Consider the following 18,778-nt stretch of genomic DNA (forward strand, 5'->3'; position numbering starts at 1 on the left):
TCAGATGTTCCTGCCAGAGACAGGGGTTGAAAGAGACCAGGGGGTGACCCTGTCCAGAGCTGGGTGAGCAGGTGGTCCATCACCCTGAGGTGTGGGAGAGATACACTGCCCCAGGGCCAGCAAACAGCAGGAGACAGGGGAACTCACCTCTCACTTTTATGGTGACTGCTTGGCTCCTCTCCGATGGGATCTGTCGCCCAGACTCTGTTTGCCAGGACTCACAGGTGTACGCTCCAGTGTGTGATCCACTGACTCCTGACAGCGGAAGTGACTCAGTGTAACTGTACTGAGGGGAGTAGAGCTGCTTGCGGTGGATTTTCTGTCCATTCCTGAAGAACTGGAATCCAGACACAGCGTTTCCCCCAGTAGCTGAGCACGTCAGGCTCACACTTTCTCCAGCAATGTAGACAGGATGTGATGGGGACACAGTGAGCTGGGGAGTTGGGGGACGAGCTGGAAAAGAGGAGGGTTTGGGAGAGGAGACGGTTCCTACTTCTGAGGCTGCTGACTCAGAGGCAGAGCCAGTGAAGGGCAGAGGAGGGAGGGATCCTGCACACAGACCCCAGCCAGCACCAGCTCTGTGCCGAGAAACCCCATTCCCACCAGGCCAGTCAAACACAAAGCCCCAGAGATCTCCCTGCTGGGACCCCAGTGGGACCAGTGCCCCTGCCTGGCAGCTGAGGGGGCTGCTCCTCCCCGGGGCCAGCTCAGCTGGCATAGGCTGGGGTGGAGGTGGGGGATTTGGAGGGCTGAGGCTGCATTGTTATGGCGTTGCCCCAGCAGACACAGAGCGGCTTTCCCATGCTAAAGGTGGGAGAAAGATGGGGAGAAGATGCAGGGCAGCTTCCCTACACTCCCTGGCCCTTGTCCACCTGAGTGACAGTGCTGTGAGCTCCCTCCTTGCAGTGCCCAGGGCTTGTTAGCTCCCCTCACAGCTGTGCCTCCTTAGTGAGCATCTTTCCTGATCTGCTGGGATCCTCTCCCCACAGTGTCTGAGCCCAGGGCCTGACACTGACCCCAGAGGGAGATTGGAGGTTTGCTTGTTTAAACTTCTCCATGTTTTCAGATGTTCCTGCCAGAGACAGGGGTTGAAAGGGACCCAGGGGTGACCGTGTCCAGAGCTGGGTGAGCAGGTGGTCCATCACCCTGAGGTGTGGGAGAGATACACTGCCCCAGGGCCAGCAAACAGCAGGAGACAGGGGAACTCACCTCTCACTTCTATGGAGATGGGTGGGCTCCTCTCCGACGTGATCTGTTGCCCAAAGTGTGTTTGCCGGTACTCACAGGTGTAGTTTACAGACTGTGATCCACTGACTCCTGGCAACACAATCGACTCAGTGTAACTGTAGTGAGAAGAGGAGAGCGGCTCGCGGTGGATTTCCTGTTTGTCCCTGAAGAACCGGAATCCAGACACAGCGGTTCCCCCAGGCGCTGAACACGTCAGATTTACACTTTCCCCAGCATTGTAGACAGGATATTGAGGGGTCACAGTAAGCTGGGGAGTTGGGGGACGAGCTGGAAAAGAGGAGGGTTTGGGGGAGGAGACGGTTCCTACTTGTGAGGCTGCTGTCACTGAGGCAGAGCCAGTGAGGGGCAGAGGAGGGAGGGATCCTGCACACAGACCCCAGCCAGACCCAACTCAGCGTGCAGGAATCATTTTTACTCTCAGTCTTTCACACACTGAGCAGCAGGGATGTCACTGATCAGAGCCCCAGTGGGACCAGCCTCCGCTCCTTGGTACCCGGTCAGGTCAGGATTCAGAGGCTGGGAGGAGACTGCTTGATTGGCTGAGGATGATGATGAGGAATCTGTGTCCCAACAACTTAACCCTCTTGTGGGCTGAGCACCTGAGGATGACTGGCTGCCGTCGGCTGTAGATGTGCAGGAGAACAAAAGAGATCTACGTGGTGGTGGTGGGGCACCTGGAAGGCCACAGAACTGGGGCCAGCAGGAATTGGTCTAGATGAGCAAAGAGCTGAGACACAAACCACCCCATCACCCTGCCCGGTACCACCTCCCTCAGACCGATGGAATGCAACAGCCTCTTTCCTTCATGGAGCGCTTGGGTGGATGGGGACGTCTGGTACATGCTTTCGTTCTTTTTTTTTAAGGCAGTTCTATGGAGGATTCAGAGGTGTAATTTCCTGTTTACTATCCAGAATCCCCAGAGAACTGAATCACGTCTTCAGAACTTTTCAGATCAGAAGGGAGTTGCTTGAAAGGTTTTTTTTTTCCTGTGTCTCCTTGAAGAACCAAGCCCAAGACATGGTGGGTGGCCCAGCCGCTGAGCATGTCAGGTTCAGGGATTCTCTAGCACTGTAGAGAGGATGTGATGGGGACAGGGTGAGCTGAGGAGCTGGGAGGAGATCTGGAAAACACCAGGAGGTTGGAGAAGGAGACGTTTCCCATCTGGGGAGAGCAGGGAAAGTGTGTGGGAAAGGGCAGGGGCAGGAGTTAGGGATTCTTACACAGCCCCCATCCAGCCCCACTCTGGGGGTCTATTGTGGAAGATATGGAGTAGAGAGATGGGGAGTGATGGGAAGGACACGCAGGGTAGAAAAGGAGGAGGAGTTGCAGTGTATGTGAGAGTTGTTATGATTGCTCAGAGCTCCAGTATCAGGAGGGAGAAAAGCCAGTTGAGAGTCTTTGGGTCAAGCTTAGAGGTGAAAGCAACAGCGGTGATGTCGTGGTTGGTGTCTCCTCTAGACCGCCAGGGCAGGGAGATGGGGTAGATGAGGAATTCTTTAGACAACTAAGAGAATCTGTCAGATCAGAGACCTGGTTCCCCTGGGAGATGATAATCAGCAGGACCTTTGTTGGGAGACCAATACAGCAGCACTCAGCGAATCCAGGAAGATTTTGGAGACTGTTGGGGATAACTTCCTAGTAGAAGTGCTGAAGAAACCATCCATGAGTCATGCAGAACTTGACCTGCTGCTCAGAAACAGAGAGAAACTGGTAGGAGAAATAGAAGTGGGTGGCAACCTGGGCTGCACCGATCATGAGATAGTCGATTTCAGAATCCGGACACAAGGAAGAGAGGTGAGCAGTAACATTCAGACCCTTGATTTCAGAAGAGCCGACTTCGACTCCCTGAGAGAACTGCTGGGCAGGATCCCCTGGGAAGCTGGTATGAAGGAAGAGGAGTTCAGCAGAACTGGCCGTATTTCAGAGAAGTTGTATGGAAGGCACATGAACAAACCACCCCGATGAGCAGTAAGAAAAACAAATATGGTAGGCAACCAGCTTAGCTTACAAGGGAAAGCCTTGGAGAGCTTAAACTGCAAAAAGATGCGTGCAAGAAGTGGAAGGTCGGGCAGATGACTGCGGAGGAGCATAAATATAGGGCTGGAGAACGCCGGGCAATGATCAGCAAAGTGAAAGCACAATTGGAACTTCAGACACAAGGAACGTGAAGGACAAGAAGGGTTTCTACAGGCAGGTAAAAAATAAGAGGGTCCCTTTGAGCCACATGATTCTTTCATTCTGTGGTGCGATGGGTCGTTTGTGCCCCACAGTTCCATGTTACACTGACAGGAAGAGGGATAACTACAGCTGGAGAACTCTGCCCATCAGCAGCCTGAAAGTTTGAGACCCCAGATGCAGCCAGTTATGGAAATGTAACTAAGAATGGTCGGACAAGGCCCAGAGGTCCATTGTTGGAGGCTTTATTCTCCTGTCACACACTGCTCTAGGAAAGGCAGTAGAGAGGTCCTCTGAGCAGGATCCAGGGCTGCCAGGGAGGCAACCAATAAAGTGTCATTTTAGCCCTTTGTCCGTTAAAATGAAGCGGTGACAATTAGGAAGTTTCTGTGCTCTCTATTGGACCTGTCTGACTGTGCTCATCTGAACACCCGTCCATGAGCTGCTCCCCCGCCCGTGCTTGGTTAACCACGAATGTTCTGATGAACAATTCAGGCACGAGGGCAAAATCCCAGGACACAACCTGCCTTTCCCACAGGGGACAAGATATATTGGGACTGGGGCTGGGGAGGGAAGGGCACTTCATGTGATTGGGGAGCTCCAGCATCCTCATGTCCGTGTCCCAGGGGAATGGGTGAGGGCGTGTTGCTCATGGAAGGGTCCTCCATCCCCCTGGGATATCTCCAAATCCTCACCCTCTCCTGCAGGGGTGAAGTGAGGTAGACAAAGGAGGAGATTTACTGGTGCAAATGATTCAATCCCCCCAGCAAACTTATTTGCCTGAGGGTGTTCACCCCACACTCTCCAACGGGGGGGAGGAGGAGGAAGTGGGGGCAGAACCCCTCAGCCGACCGTCAGCCCTGCCCAGCTGTAGCTAGAAGGCCCTAAAAGGAAAGAGAAATGAGGAAGCTCAGGCGGATGTGGGGACGGGAGGGGGGACGTTTTCCACCCACGGTGCTTCCTCTGGGGTCGCTGCAGAACCTGCTTTTACAGTCTTGCTGAATGGGGCTGGGGCTGTTCCACCTACCCTGAGTCCTTGCTGAGAGGCCAGAGCTGGGGCAGAAACACCCCCCTTCCCCTCTCAGAGCCCCACGCAAACGGGCTCTGCCCAAGGGGACTCAACGCAAGGCGGAGGTGGTTGCTTGCTCTGCGGGGCCCATCCAGTCCTCGTTCTTGCTGCAGGTGCTTTAAAAGAGGGGCTGCCAGGTGCCCATAGGGATGAAGCATCTTCTGCCCTATGTCCTGGGCTGAGACGCACAGAGGGGCCATCGGCCAGGGGCACGTTTTCACCCTCTGGACTGGAGCTGCTGCTGCTCGGTCAGGTTCACAAGAGATGCCTGTGAATGGAGCAGCCTGGTCTAGTGACGGCTGGACATGGGGCCACCCAGTGACCCCACATTCCCTGCATTTCAACCCCCCACACTGTGAGAGGATGGGGATGCTCACACAAGCAGCCAGAACTCCCCCTCCCTGAGAACAGTGACCATCTCAGCGAGCACAGGAGACATCATTACCTTGAGGGGACACCGGCCTGAGGAGGATCTGGAGAGACACTGGAAGAGAAGAGAGAAGAGGGTGAGAACTCTGGGTGGGGCTGGAGCGGATGGAAGGATTCGGGCGGCTTTCTGGACGGACACACAGACGCTTTGGAACTGAGGGAGGTCACTTACCCAGCAGAGGCAGAAGGTGAGTTACCGCCATGCTTAACTGGTTGCTTTGGACAGGAGGAGAGTTAATGCCACGCTCAGCCGCTGGCTGTGGCCTGGGAGCTGGTTTCTCAGCTCAGCCGCTGGCTGCATGTGAGCACAGGGAGAGGAACAGGTCCCTCCGCTTTGACGGAGACAGAGGAAGTCACTGACTCGTGCGTGGTCACCGTTTAGAAGCAACATGCTTGGTGCCCACGGCAGGAGGAGGGGACTGACCATTTCCTCCTCCCCACAGCTGTGCTGCAAGGATAAGACCCTTTTCTGCAACTGTATTGGAAGGTCTATAGCCTCAGATCTTATTCTGCAGCCAGACTGAAAGAGTGACAGCCAGCAGCTGAAAAGCCCTGAGACACAGACTTCCATGGCGGCTAAACGGCATTTAAATTTGCAGTCCGAGGCTGCTCCTTACAGCCCCCCGATATCACCAGGGAGAGGAACAGATCTCTGGGTACTTCACGAGAACTTAGTGTGACAACTTTTCTTTTGGACAGAAATCCCTTCTCAGTGGTTTGGTTTCTCATTCCTCTGTTCTGTCATTACGGGGCCCACTTTTCTGTGTTGTTCATCTGTCTGATCCCTCTCTGGTTTTAATCATTTCTGTCTGTGGGATAATTAATTCTTCTCCCTGGAGCCCAGGGAAGTCTGTGGGGTCTGATTAGTTAGATAAGTCTGTTACACTACATTTGGACTGCTTAGGAAAATTTTTGTCCAGGACTTAGGTGAAGGACAACTAGGCACGGCTTGAGATTCAGTATATAACCTTGGACCCAAAAATGTCCGAGGGGAACCATCTCTAGCACAAGACGAAAGCAGACTGGGAAGGACTTCAAAAAGATCTCAGCGAACTGAGTGACTGGGCACCATAATGTCTAATAAAATTTCATGTAGATAATTGTAAAGTCATGAACATCGGAATAAATAACGGCAAGTACACATTTAATATGATGGGGGTAATTTAGCTGCAACTAATCAGGAAAGACATCTTGGGGTTATCATGAGCAGTTCTCTGAAAGCATCCACGCAGTGTGCAGCAGTAGGGAAAAAAGCAAATACGATGTTCGGAAGTGTTGAAAAAGGGCCTGCCCCTTCCCCTGAGGCCTCCCCGCCTTACCCAGGGGCAATTTTCACGTCTCTTGAGTGAACCAATCTGACACTTTTAGATCTCTGTGAAACTGCCACCAGCCTTGTACTTACTGCGGCTTTGGTTTCCTGTTCCCTCTTCTGAGCACTGAGAGTTTCGATCCTTCCCAGCAGTCAATGATTTCCATTAACTCCGTGACATGGAGCTTTTTTGGATTTACGTTCGCTTCCCTTAAACCACCCATAAATGTCGAGCCGGCCATCTCCCAAACACTGCAGCCGCCGTACTGTAGCGTGGGGGGATGTACGTCCCTTACACTGGAGATGACTTCCTGAAGTGCGGGGGTTTTAAAGAAGATCAGAAAGGCTGTTGGAAGTAGCGACAGATGACAGAACAAGCAGCCATGTTCACAAGTTACAGTGGGGGAGGTCTAGGTTGGAAATTAGGAAAAACTCTTTCCCCAGGCGGGTGGTGAAGCAGTGGAATGTGTTACCTGGAGAGGTGGTGGAATCTCCATGCCTGGGGGATTTCAAGTCCTGGCTTGCCAAAGCCCTGGCTGGGATGATTTAGTTGGGGTTGGTTCTGCTTTGGGCAGGATGATGGACTTGATGACCTCCTCAAGTCCCTACCACACTCGGTCTCCATGACCACAGAGAGGTATCTTACCTCCCAGGGCAGAAAGAGGTTCAGTTTCCAGACCCACAGGGGTGCAAGCCCCTCTCCTCAGACACCAGCAGAGACGTTTACAACCTCATTTGAAATCACCACTCAGTGCAGTGGCTGGACCAGCACCACCATCTCAGGTTCGAAGGGGCTGAGGACGGTTGAGCACTTTCACGATTTCTGAATGTTTTGCTCTCACTCTTAACTCTAAGCGAGGTAGTTGTGAGGGGCTGGAGTCTTATCTGGTGTAAAGCAACCTCTCTGGATATACTGACATTTCAACTCTGGCCCCGTTAGTGCAGGTGTTCTATCATCCTTTGACTCCTTCTGGTCTGTCCCTTTAACACCAGTGGGGTGATGGCCCATAGACCTTGCTGGAAATCTTGCTCATTCATGCCAAAGATGCTTTACCGAGCTCCCTAGTTCAGCTTTGTCCTTGTTCTTAATTTTAAATTTAAATGTTTGTAAGTTCTCTTATATTCCCTGGAGATTTTGAGCAGAAAATGCTGCAGACAAAGGAAAAAAGAGAATTCCGATAGAGAACTGAATTGTATTTAGCAGCTCTAGGTGCAGAGGAGAAAAAACATGTTGAGTGGGAAGCCTTAAATATTTATCGTCACTTGAACTATGGGGAAGTGGAAGACATAGTTGTTTCCTGCACAGTAGAACTTGGACTATGACCTTGGTGCAAGATTCCAGCAATGTCAGAGAGAGGGGTTCATTTCCCAGTTCTGGTTAGGGCTGGTCTATCCCCCTGCTTCAAGAAGTAGAGTTACGTTTTGACTACGTTTGAAGAAAACAGCATGTCGAAAAGGAATGAGCCCTTTGAGACATGATTCTTTGTGTACATGCAAAGAAAAGATGAGACAACAGAGGAACATGTCACAGAATGAAGGAAAGGTTGCCAAACTGTGGCTTTGATGTGCTGATGTTGCCTCCAATTATAGATTGCATCAGAGACATTGTGGTAAGAGAAACTGTGAAGGGATCATCAACTTAGAAAGAAAATATCTCCAGAGCTGCAGGGCAGCACAAACTGTGCAATCACAAGCAGAGGAGTTGAATTCTCCAGAAATCTTCTTTTGCATGTGTGACGTACAAGGGAATACAGCCAGAAGGGATCAAATCCAAAGGGGAACCACAAGCTCTGGAAGTGGTTGGTGAAAGGTTCTACGTGACCCAAGTTGAGCTCAAGGATGACTTGCCTGACTAGAGATGAGCTTGCCTTCCTGTGTTGGACGCCAAAGATGAACTGCCTGCCTGGAGTGGGAGCCCAGCTGCACCAAAGCCCATGAGGGTGGTGGAAATTCTTGCAGAATTGTTAAAACTGGTTTAACTGTCTCACAAGTTGTTTTAGTTAAACCTCCTCCTCCTCATTGTGGTCTCCATGCATTCTCTAAATCCACTTTATTCTACCTTACTTCGTACCCTGGCCCCTCCTCTTGTTACAAGGTCTGCTCCTTTGTACACAAAGAACTGGCCAACTAGCGGTAGCTGGTCTGATGAGATGCATGTCGTATGGAACCGGAAGAGAAAGATGTGGATTATGGATTTGTCCTCAGAAATAGCTGTTTGTGCAGCCCTCCCCAATGCATTGCTCATAAACCTGCTTCCTGTTATCCTTGTGGCTGGCTTCCAGGGAAAGAATTCCTTCGATTAACATGGGAGAGGGGGTACCACCAGGCGTGTGAAGGTGTGGAGCAGCGCCTGGCCCTCAAACTCTTCCCTCTGAGATAGCTGATCATAAATATTGGGGAAAATGTTGTGCAAAGTATGTCCGATCCCACCCGCAGAAAAGTCCAATACATTCAGGGAAAGATGACCTGGTGGCTGAGTTTCTCACAGAAGCCGGATGAGAGGAATTGGACGGTGCCTTGGACAGTGAGTGGATCATTTATGGTATTGGATCCGGACCCAGGACCTCTGGTTAACTTTGGATTCAAGTGAGATTACTGGGAAACTGACAGTGAAACTCAAACAGGGCCCAAGAGAAGAAGAGGAAGTGGATTTCCTGGGAGAGAGAGACTGCTGAAGGGAGGTGCAGTGTTAGCTAGCATCAGGGCTGGGGTTAGATTTTGCAAATCCCTTGCCAATGTGAGAGGGGAGCTCAGGTCGGGGGTGTAAGAGTGCGTATGAGCTCAGGATGAAGGGATGGAGCTTGGGGTGCTGCACAGGCTATACTGCCTTTTCCCTCAGTAGCCCCTCAGTACTGCCCTGATTACATCACGTGGGACTCTCATGGTGATTCAAAGGTCCCCAGGTCCCAGGGCCTTTTCAATCATCATTCGTGGTGCAACTGTCCTTCCCCGGTGCATGGTCCTGACTAGCAAGAGGCAAAAAAGCCTCAGAGCAGCCCACCTAAAAAAGGTCAGATACTCCCAACGGATGGTAGGTCTTGTTGTAGTTTTTTCCACAAGACAGTGTGAAATGTGAACCCTTGATCCACTCTACCAGCACAGCCATGGAGTCACTGCCAATCCCGTGAGTGCCTGCTCTTCATGAGTAGGGGACAGAGCTGTCCCAAGTGGGGCAGGGCGTTTGGCCAACCAGAGTGACCCCGGTGTGTGACCCAGGGCCAACTCTCCACTGCAGGACTCCTCCTTCTTGCCCAAAACCCACCCACGCTCTGCCCCACCCTTTTTCCATTCACCCTAGCAATTCTGCAGGGGGGAATTCTGGGTAGCCGGATGTGAGGTCAATACATTCCCTTCAAAGTGCAAGAAAAACAGGGACTCACCTCTCTCGTTGATGGAAACAGAGCTCCTGTTCCCAGGTGAGATGTCTGGAGAGATTCCCACCTCCAGTCCAGACAGGTGCATGCTCCATCTTCTCCCTTCTCAGCTGTGAGCACCAAGCGGGGACCTGCATTTGGGTGTGCGACCCTGCTGGGGTCCTGCAGTCCTTTGTGAAAAAAGAAGCTGCGTCCAGAGATCCTTTTACTCCAAGGGTCTGAACACAAACAGGAGACCCTCTACTCTAAGGGCTAGAGCTGGGAGGTGGGGTCCAGACAGTACGTGGGGGTAGGCAGGTTATCTAGAACACAGGCATGGGGGCGAATGCAGATGGAGAGGCCATGATGGAAGTAGAAGAAGGGAGAAGGGACAACAAAGGAGAACACCATCTAATCTCATTGTACTTTTCTGACCACACCCCCATACACCATGTCATATAACACCTCCCCCACCTCTCTCTCATATTCTGGGATCTTTCCCTAGCTCCTTGGCTAAAAGGGACCATTATTGTCAGAGCCTGAGTTCCTAAAACACTCAGGTCCTTGGGCCTCCTGGAGCTAATTCTTCTGTGACCGACAGCAGGTCTCTGAGAAACACATTCAGGGTTGATTCAGAAATCACCAGCACTGGAGAATCTGCACTGACCCGGGAGGAATCTTCCCAGGACTTATTTCCCCCCACTTCTAAAATGTGGTAAAATTTCCAGGCCAGATTTGTCCCAGTCCAGCCCCAGGCACTGGCTCATGGCTGATCTTGGCTCAAGTCAAGAGCTGCCTTCATACAAGTCCCACAACCACCTTCTCTTTCTTATGCTAAAGACCTCAGCCTCCTGGCACCTCTCCCTATAAGATGGACCCGCTCTTTGGGGTGGCTCTGCAAATTGCAGTGCAACCCATCTGTGCAACTTCACAACCACATTCCCAGCCTCATCCCCCACCCCAATTAAATGCCTGTGAACCTTCAGTCTGCTGATCCCCACCCCCTCCAAGAACATTGCTGGATGGAGAGGACCCAGACTGGGCCAAGTGGCAATGCACACACAAGAGCAGAGGCCTGCCCCATGGGGCATGAGGGCACCAGTAGCAAAGCTAGTGCAGGAATGATTCTCCATGTGCTGGGGGAAGCAGTTTGCGAAATGCAGTGGGGGCTTTTGTGGCATATAGGTCAGCCGGAAGAAGCCCATTCCCACCAGGGAATTCCGCCCACAGGCTCCATCCAAGACTAAGCTTACCACAAAACATGCCCAGCTGCAAACTGAAGACATTTAAGAGAAATGAAGAAAATCAGGTGGACATCTTGACAGAAGAGGGAAGATTTTTCACCCACCACATTTCCTCTGGTATTTCTTCAGAACCTCCTCTTAATGTGTTGATGATACTTGTAGGGCTGATGATTCCTCTGTGGGAATCTGCTCTGCTTCAGTGGGGAGTGGGGCAAGTTTTTAGTGTCGTGTTTTTTGGTTTAATACAAAACCACCTTCCCTGATACCTCCAAATACCTGTCTCCTGCAGCTCTCTGTCTGGGCACTTCCAGCCCATAGAGAAGCAGGTGCTCGTGTGTGTCTGATTAACAGCCATGAATTAACCACAGCCAGTCCAGGACCGTGCTTGGTGTCTCCCACCATGTTGTGGTACCTTCAGTCTTGGTCACTGTTAGCAAAGGGACCGCAGCACTACCCTGGTTCCAGTTTGTCCAAGAGTATCTGTGCGGAAACATCCCTCCTTATCTTGCTACTTCCAAAGAAATGATGGGAGGCATTTGCTCCTTTGAAGAGACCATCAACAATTAACACCAAGCCCTGGGTTGTTTAACATTAAAATTAAGCAAGTTTATTAATAACGAGCCCTCCACTAAGTGTTGCAAAATGAAACCAAACCAAGACATCGACGATTCCTAGTCAAAGCTGAAATACAGAATGGAAAGGTTGAAGCTTAAGGCAGAATGGAACACTCTGTGTTTGAGAAGATTTTGGTCAGATTATTCTTGCTCCAGTGTGGCCACTTTTCTATCAGTCACGTTCTTCTTTAGTAGATGGTGGTGGTGGTTTCCATTGTGATCTTTTGGGGATGCTGGTTGAGCATTCGCTTCACATCTCTGTCATACTAGAAAGCATCTCTCTTAAAGGTCATTGATGACACTTCAAGACATAGGAAGGTCTTCTGGGGATGGTGTCCTATATTTTGTTAGCTTAGTTCAGAGTTCTTTTCATCACACTGATGTTTGGTATGTTGTTGTCCAGGGACGACATCTAGAATTAGAGTTTCGTTGGGACCTGTGCTTTGCATATACTTCTGTATGTGGTTTTTGGGCAGTAATTACTAAATTAATTAAACAGTGCTTTAATTAGTATGTTCAGCAAGGTCAAAAAGACACCAACCTAGCAAGGTCAATAGAGATAACACAGAAAGTCCATCCGAGCATCCATATTCATACATCGATGGTCTTGCATCACGCCTTGCAGAACGCCTGACATTAGCTACTCTCTTCCTCATCACCATCGCCTTCCTCCTCCTCGCCAGTTTCCACCATCTTGTCACCTCCCAAGGGCTACGTCTCTCTCTCCTCCAGGCCACAGGCCTCCCTCTTAACTGTTCTAATGATAAGAGTTATTGATTCGCTTTGAACCACTTCCTGCTCTTGGGGTTCCTGCTTCCCCAGGACCTGACACAGAGCAGAGAGAGGACGTCTGGGATTTGGTTCATTAGACCTCCTTAGATTTTCAAATGTTACTTCTGGCTGGAATCCCCCAAACCTCAAAGCAGCATCAACGTCCACCCTAAAGCCCAGAAGAGCCCCAAGAAGTGATGCTGACCCAGGGGGTGACCCTCTCTGGAGCTGAGTGACTGACCTGCATCTCTCTGCGTCCCTGGAGGAGAGAGACCCTGCTCCTGAGGGAGCAGACTGCACGAGAGAGGAGGATTCGACTTTCACTGCTGTGGAGATGGGTCGGCTTCTTTCTGTTTCTCTCTCACGCCCAGCCACTCTCTTCCAGGATCCACAGGTAAACACTCGGCCTTGCAGCCCACGCCTCACTGACAGTGGAACGGTGTCCATGCAATTGTATTGAGAAAACAACTCTTCTTTCGAGAGGATTTCTGGCTGTCCGTGTAGAACCAGATCCCGACCATGGGAGGTGCCTCACCAATGGAGTACTTTAGGGTCACGGATTCTCCAGGGATGTAGATGAGCTGCTGTGAGGACTCAGTGAGCTGGCATCTGATGTGGAAAGAGGAGGTGGTGGTGGTGATGTTCCTATTTGAAAGGGCAGAGAATAGAGAGAGAGAGGAGCCTGAGTAGATCTAGAGAGCATCACATAACACCTGGGATCTCCCCTATTGAGTCAAGTGGAGTTACAGCCCACTGACCCCAGCTGGGATGTGCACCACTGACCCAAAGGAGACACAGATCATTGCATGGGTCTACCGTAGAGCTGGGCAGTAATCCCGATTAGGGGACACTGCAAGAATTTGATAAGTGCTCAGGGCTGCCCAAATTCATGCTATTAAAAGAGGAGGTGCCATGACTGGGATGGGGGCTAGTTACATGAGTGAGGCTGTTATAAAAGACTGGGGTGCAGGAGGAAGTACGGGATCTGGGAGGGAGTTTGGTTGAATGAGGGGGCTGTGACCTAGGCCAGGCCACTGGAGTACAAGAGGGGTGCAGAGGCCAAGAGGACTATGAACACAGGGCTCTGACACGTGGGTTACATGTACAATATTACAGATGTAGCAAACCAGAACTGGAAGGAACCTCAGGATGTCAGTCGGTCCAGTCCCCTGCCCTCACAGCAAGGCCAAGCAATGTCTAAATCCCCACTGTCCCATACACGGTGTGGGGTCGGAGTGGGTTAGCATGGCTGGTGAGGCAGCTTGGGTGGAGACAGAGCAGCTTGCGGGTTTACATCGCACCTTCTGGGGTACCACACAGCGGTGCTCGCTAGGAAGCTCGGGTGCTGTGTGGCTGGCTTGGCCCTGTCACAGTAGGATGGCCCTTACACAGGACCAGGATGCTGTCCACATTCTCCACCATGCGAGAGCCGTTCCCACAGATGGTAGGATGGGCTAGTGTCAAGGCCCCCCCATTGGCGGAGCCTGGGAGCCTGAGGTGTGGACCTTTAGCCCCCACCTTAAAAGCTGAAGGATAAATTTGGGGCATGGCCCCAAGAATCTAGTTTTGCCCCCCTCAGGAGGATAGGGGTTCCCTGGTGGGGGAGCTCCCCCTTCGGGCCTGGGGGAGGGTTCTGAGATTCCGCCCTTCAGTGGCTGACCCAGTTGCTGCTCTGAGTCTGGCCCTACTTGCCTCAAAGCCAGCTCCGGCCCCTTGGCTGGTCACCTCTGAACTGGGCTGGCTTCCCTCCTTTTATCCTCCTCCATGCCTGACACTGGGCAGGGTTGGGGCTGATTCAGCAAACAGGCTCTCTTTAACGCCTGCCCTCCCTGGACTTCCTCTCACACTCTTCCGTATGGAAAATCATATTTCACACTTGCTCATGTTTTGCTCTGGCCTTTGTGGGTATTGACACAGGAAATGCTGCAATATCGCTGTACTCCATGGAATATGGACATTATGAATGAGATTCTTGCAGGCAGCAACCTACATGTATTTTGCAAACTCTAAGCACAAAAGACAGTCTTATGAATCTGAAACCGTGTCTACGCTACACCTATCTGTCACCAAAAGGCAACGGTACTCTAGTTTAGGCAGGAGGGAAAAATGTGCACAGTTGGACTGAGGTGGAGACAGACATAAGAGACTAGTTGAGAGTCCCTGGGGGTTAGGTTAAAAGGGATAAAAAGTAGAAGTGATATCATGATAGGCGTCTACTACAGACCCTACATCAAATGGAAGGAGAGGTAGATAAGTTCTTTTTTTTTTTTTTTTTTTATAAACAACTAAGAAACAACTCCAAAGCACAGAACTTGGTTTTGTCGTGGGACTTCATCTATCCAGACATCTATATGAAAAAGGATCAAATTATCAAGAAAGTTCCTGGAAGACATTGGAGACGTTTTTGTTTATTAGAAAAGTTGGAGAAAGAGAATGGGGGAAGCGGTTTCATATTTTCCTTTCAGAAATAGGGAGGAACCGGTTGAGAATTGGAAAGTGGCAGGCAGCTGGAGTGAAAGTGGTCATGAAATGACAGAGTTCATGACTCTCAGGAGTGGTGGAAGTGAAACGGTAAACAAAAGACAATAGAATTGAGGAAGGCCAATCTCAGTAAGCTCAGAGAGTTGGTAGGTTACGTTCCATGGAAAGCAGGATTCGGAGAGAACACAGATGTCAATTTTACAACTGTCTTTGCACTGGTCACCTGCCTATATAGGGCATGAGCCCCGGGCCGACCTGGTTCCTCTCTGTTCACGTACAGACCTTCAAACAGACCAAGGGAGGACAGCCATAACTCCTCCTGGGATGGTCTCATGTGTACACCACTGTTGTATTCATGACCAGTGCTTTGGGAGGTTTGACATAATACCCCAGAAATGAATGTGTGGAATGCGTTTTTGCAGCTTTGTGGAAGGTATGGACACCAGGCTGCCAGGGTTTGCACTGAGGAAACACAATCTATGCACAAGATTTGAAGAGCTGAGAAACATCAGCTGTGCCCAACTCCAAATGCATCTGTATACCAGTTCATGGCTGAAACGTCCATGGCACCTAAAGCCATTTGAGAAATGGTGAATGTATCTAAGGGTTTTCTCCTTGATATTTCACCAGAACTTCTCCCTCCAGCGTGAAATTTAAGGCAAGCATCTGCAGCCCAAACACCAACTCGTAGGGAAAAGCCATGGGACACAATGGAGGTTCTTCTTCACAGAAGAAGCCAGTTATCCAGGTCTAGAGTAGCAGCAGTTGAAGAGAAGGAAGATGAGGCCATTGACAAGGAAGAAGGAGCCACCAACCACCAGCCGCCGGACCCAGAAGAAGCCGAGAGTTGCAGAGAGATGAGAATCTGAAATGGAACCACAATGTTCATGTCAGTGCTGAGTGTTATGCACAGGAGGTAAACGTGTTGGTGTCTCTAGGACTTGTGACCAACTCTCTTGGATCTCAGGAGCCATCAACCTGAGATATGAAGCCCATCCGCTGCCCTTCTCTCTTCCTCTTCTTGACACTGGCTCCTGAAGCTTCTTTCTGTGTGTCTATCCCTCTCCTCTCTGCGTGTCCTGTAACACCACTGTATCTGACCTGTCCTTTTCTCTCCATCGGTAGAGCAGAGTAGGAGTGTGTCATCTGGGGACACCAGCTGGCAGGAACTGACTCACCTGACCCTGTGGCGTTCTCAGTGAAAGTCGCAGCCTGGCTCTGAGAGGACAGGATCCATCTCCCGCTCATGTTCTCCTGGTACCCACAGGTGAAATTCCCTGTGTTTTGGAGACCAGCCTGTGGGATGCTGAGCAGTGGGGGTTTAGGGTTGCAGTACTAGAGGTTGGGGGTTCGGGGATGGGGTGCAGGGATGTGGGGTGTGTGGCATGAGTTTGCGGGTGCAGGGGCTTTGGAGGTGTTCATCTCAGACCCTCGATCCCCAGGAATGATCTTGATGCCATCCCTTGTAGAAGGGAAACCCCCTGTTCACTGGCATCCCTAGGGGCTGTGCAGGTGCTGAGCAGGGGGAGCCTTCTCTCAGTGCTCCTCATAGTACGGGTTCTGCGTGAGGGTGTCCATAAAAGAGAAGGGAGGGCAAACGAAAACAAGCAGGGAAGCCTGGGGAAAGCTCCGAGACTCAGAGAGTAATCTGCTCTTGCAACAAATTTGCTGTGGCGACCGCTCGCTCCAGTGCTGTTGTATATTTTGCCTGTGGGAGTTTGCTCCCCTCTCCTACGAGGGGAAGGATGATCCAGTGGTGATGGGGATGGCCCATGACATGGGCTTTGGAGATTCAACTCCCTGGTGTGCCACAAGTCCCCTGAGGGTCTTCTCCCCTCTTTGCCTCCATTTTACATCTTCGAAATGGAGCTAAATCTGCTAATCATGGAATCAGAGAACACAAGAACCGGAAGGGACCTCAAGCGATCATCATACCCTGTTCTGTGGTCTCATGGCATGACCAAGTACTGTCTAGGTCATCCCTGTTAGATATTCATCTTACTTGTTCTGAAGTATCACCAAGGATGGAGATTCTGCAAGCACATTAGGCAACTTATTGCACTAATTAAGCACCCTGATAGGAAGCTTTTCTTAATGTCCAACCTAAACCTCCTATTCTACAATTCAAGTCCATTGCTTCTTCTCCTATCATCAGAGGTTAAAGAGAATAATTTTTCTAATTAGAGGAACACTCATTATTATTATTATCAACCTCCACATGCTCAGCACCTGTTTGTGTCTGATATCAGCCTCATTATTTCCTTCCATTTTCCCTGTCCAGTGCGGAGTTGCTTAGTTTCTGCAGACTAGCTCTGCACCACTCTACTATATCATCTACCCATTCTCTGTGGGGTCTGCCTCTCGAATTCGAACCATCCATTATGCCGAATACCAGGGTCTTGACTTTTTGCTCATCATTCATTCTGCAGCTATGCCTGAATAGCTGTAATTAGCATTGGATAACTTCTGCAGCAGGATTTCTTTCAGCTGAGGTGCTCATATTCTAGCCCTTTGATTTATCATTGCTAGAAAGGGATGGATGGTGAAGTGATAAGGGGTTTTCATCTCCTCTTTGTTTTCCATCACCATGTCCGTCAGATCATCCAACCACACTTTTCACCTCATCCAACCAATCTTTCCCAGAAAAGAACCCGGGGTTGGGTCTCCTCCACCCAAACAACAAGAAGATTTGGATAAGAAATTAGGGATATCTCACCTGTAACAGGAACAGTCACAGGCTGGCTGCTGAGGGACAGGAGCCATCTCCCGTTCACTTTCTCCTCGTATTCACAGGTGAATGTCCCGGTGTCATTGAGAGCGGCTTGTGGGATTCTGAGCACAGAAACATTCCTAGAGCTGGTGCTGGGCTCTGCAGTGCTGGTCTCAGACAACAAGTCCCTGGGGATGAATTTGGCTCTATCCTTGTAGAAGTGAAACCTTCGCTCACCGGTGTGTCTGGGGGCCACACAGGTGATGAGCAGAGGGACCCCTTCACTCACCACTCCAGAAGGTGGATCCAGGCTCAGCTCTGGTGGGGGAGGGTGATCTGTGGGGAGCAGGAAAGAGGAGGGGTTATCAGGGAAAGGACAGGGGAGATGTGGAGCCTGGGTCCTGAACCTGACATGACCTGTACTATCTTCGGAATCTGTTTTTCCACCTCAAGGTGCTAAAGGGACCCTCACAGAAATGCGTGAGCCCTGGGGTAGGGGTGGGGCTGGGTTGTGAGGTTAGGGGTGGAAAGGTTCAACAGGATGTTAATGTATCTTTGTCACCGCTCCTTTGTTAATGCTCCTTCCTCTGGCATTTATTGATCCCTGTATAGGTAGGAAGGACACTGGGCATCTGGGCTTCCCACACCAGAGTAGAAGCTGGATGGATCTGCTGGGATTCTACCATCCCCGATGACAGAGAAGCCAGGAGGACATAGCAGAGGCCTAGATCAATGTGCATTTGGGAGCCATCTGGAGCCATCTCTCTGAAGGTGGCCCTATTGGAAATCAGGCAGCCATGTCGCTGAGATGTGCCCTTGGCTGTGTCTGGGCTGATGTCTGTTCAGTCCCCACATTGGGCCTGAACATTGTGACATGAGGCTCATCAGGAGTATAAGGGAGCAAAGAGGGAGCAGAAGAGGAGGGAACAGAAGGAACCAATGTGAATTCACTGACCGTATCCCCACCCAGAAGAGGGGACAGGGAATGAGCAGAAGGGATGTGCTGGTGAATGAGCACAGGGCAGCTCAGGTTGTTTCTCTTCCAATTCTCTGGCCTTGGAAACGCAGGAGTTTCAATTAGAAGGACACGGGGTATTTTTGGACCTGGCAATTTGAGTTGTGTGATCTGTGGTCCATTGACTGGCTGGGTTATCTGCAGAGTTATCCAGGTGCAGGGCCCTGGTTTCTGCATCTCAGCTCTAAAAAGTATCTGGCCCTTTCTGGTGGTGGTAACGTTGGCAAAGTGTGTGTGTGTGTGTGTGTGTGTGTGTGTGTGTGTGTGTGCGCGTGCGCCTTTGCCTGAAGAAGGATCTGGAGAAGGGCAAAGCAGAGGCTGGAAACTAGTCTATAGATCAGGGGGAGGGTTTCTGAATTC

The sequence above is a fragment of the Carettochelys insculpta genome, chromosome 32 (genome assembly GCF_033958435.1).
Source record: "Carettochelys insculpta isolate YL-2023 chromosome 32, ASM3395843v1, whole genome shotgun sequence".
NCBI lineage: Eukaryota > Metazoa > Chordata > Testudines > Carettochelyidae > Carettochelys > Carettochelys insculpta.